This window comes from Bos javanicus, chromosome 22 (genome assembly GCF_032452875.1).
Source record: "Bos javanicus breed banteng chromosome 22, ARS-OSU_banteng_1.0, whole genome shotgun sequence".
NCBI lineage: Eukaryota > Metazoa > Chordata > Mammalia > Artiodactyla > Bovidae > Bos > Bos javanicus.
Window position 1 is genome coordinate 34608535 of NC_083889.1, and position 2000 is coordinate 34610534.

The window sequence follows — 2000 nt, forward strand, 5'->3', positions numbered from 1 at the left end:
TTGTTCCCTTCATGTTGCTGAGCACTGAGGAGCCAGTGGTGAACAAAAAGTAATTGTCTCCCTGTTTTCATGAAATTCATTGTCTTGTAGAGGTGCCAGATAAGTAGATAAGAATAAGATGTTTTTAAAATTGTAACTACCATAAATATTCTGAAGAAGAGGTAAAGGATGCTGGGAGGGTGTATGAAAGGAAGATATAATCTGGTTTGAAAAGTCAGGGAAGTGAGTTTGAGAAAGTGACACTGAGCTGAGACAGAAAGAATAAATAGGGGTTACTTTTGTGAGTGAGGGAGGGGAAGGAGATAAGAATGTTCCATACAGAGGGAAGAGTATATGCAAATCTTATCATGGGAGCAGAGAGTGTCCATGACTCTGAACAAAGGCCACTGTGATTGAAATACTTGAGGAGGGGGAGTGTGATAAGAGGTAAAGTTGGTGAAGAAAGCAGTGGCCATATTAATATTTGTCTTCATCCTAAGAGCAGTTACATTAATTTCAGTTATCACTGTCTTAGAGTAGCAAATGTTGATCATTTATAACCATTAGACTCATTATCTCTGTTATCCATTGTGCAGTATCCAACAAGTCTGAATTCAAATACCTGTATGGCCTAGTGGAGTTACTAGTGTTATTCTTGCTGTTGGCATGTGATCTTTCTTGCCCTTGATTTTGAAAGTATTATTTTAAAGTACCCAATAATGCTTTCTGATTCTATATTTTCTCTACCTAATCATCTGTCCTAGTGGTCCCTGGCACAGTGCTTCATGCTTAGCCAGTGATCAGTATATGCTTGCAGGGTGGTGAGGGAGAAAGAATGAGCTTGAGGTTGCCAGAGGCCTTCTAGAATGCAAAATGCAAAGGCCTCTCAAGGAGTCATTGAGAGAGCCATGTGCTAGTATCTCACAAATTTCTTTCTTTCTTTAAAAAAAACAAAAACACTTTTATTTAGAAAAGCTGAAATGATTGTATGCTAATTTGAACAGTGAGGTTGTTTAAGAAAAGACCTTTTTTGTTTGTTTGTTTTTTTGACTGCACCTCAAGACTTGTGGAATTCTAGTTCCCTGACCAGGGATCAAACTCAGGCCTCAGCAGTGAAAGTGCAGAGTCCTAATGACTGGCCCACCAAGAATTCCCAAGAAAATTCAATTTTTTTATATCCTCCAAGATTTGGAGTCCACTGGGTATGCTTTGTTCTTTCTTCAGTCCTGGGGGAAAACAACTGATTTTTCAAATAGTAATTTGTTCCTCCCTTTGCCATGTTTAAAATTCTTATGATTCCTCAGACAGTTCCTTCTGGAAAAAGCTTTCCTCTTCTACCCTGGCCAGCCCCAGTGGGTTCACCTTTACATGCTCTGGGACTCTGACAGGAGGTAAGATGCATGAATGTTTCTTCACTGAGAACAAATTTGTGATGCAAGAAAAGAGAAAGAGAGTGGATCTATGAACACTGTTTCAAATTGAAGTATATTTCCCTCTAAATTATTACTTCTTCTTCAGTTGACTTCTATTTTCTAAAATGATTCCCCTCTTTTCAAACCCTCTATGTTGCCATTATCTGGGTTAGGTGTTGACCGATGTAATCAGAGTTGACAGTACACCAACCTGATTTGAACATACCTCCTGTCATAGGAATGTGAAACTGTGAAACATCAAACAGCATTGTGATAGATCATTCACTCCTATGTTGGAGATAATTGTTTCCTCAGAGTAGTAGAAGGCATTATAATAACTTGGCTAAAACCCAAGAAGCTCGTTAGGTTCATTTCAGATCTGGAGAGCTTCACAGAACGGTTTCAGTGTACAGGATACTGTCATATGTGACAAGCCAACAGGTACTATTCCAGTCCTCACAAATCCCATGCACAAGTGTAATTATCATTCAAAGAAGATCTGATATTTACTATAGTAATCAAACACATGGAAAGCTTTGGGAATGAATGTGAAAGAACTCTGTAGAGAAGGTTAACAGTTGGTGTCTTATGTTTTGACCTAATTTGTTT

General features: G+C 38.5%; 1 non-coding gene across 1 annotated transcript; it reads right to left on the reverse strand.

The window, feature by feature from the left end:
* Window positions 1-1274: 1274 nt before the first annotated feature.
* LOC133235818 (small nucleolar RNA SNORD22) lies at window positions 1275-1400 on the reverse strand. Its single transcript, XR_009732680.1, has one exon. It is a non-coding gene; the product is annotated as a small nucleolar RNA SNORD22 (small nucleolar RNA).
* Window positions 1401-2000: the final 600 nt, after the last annotated feature.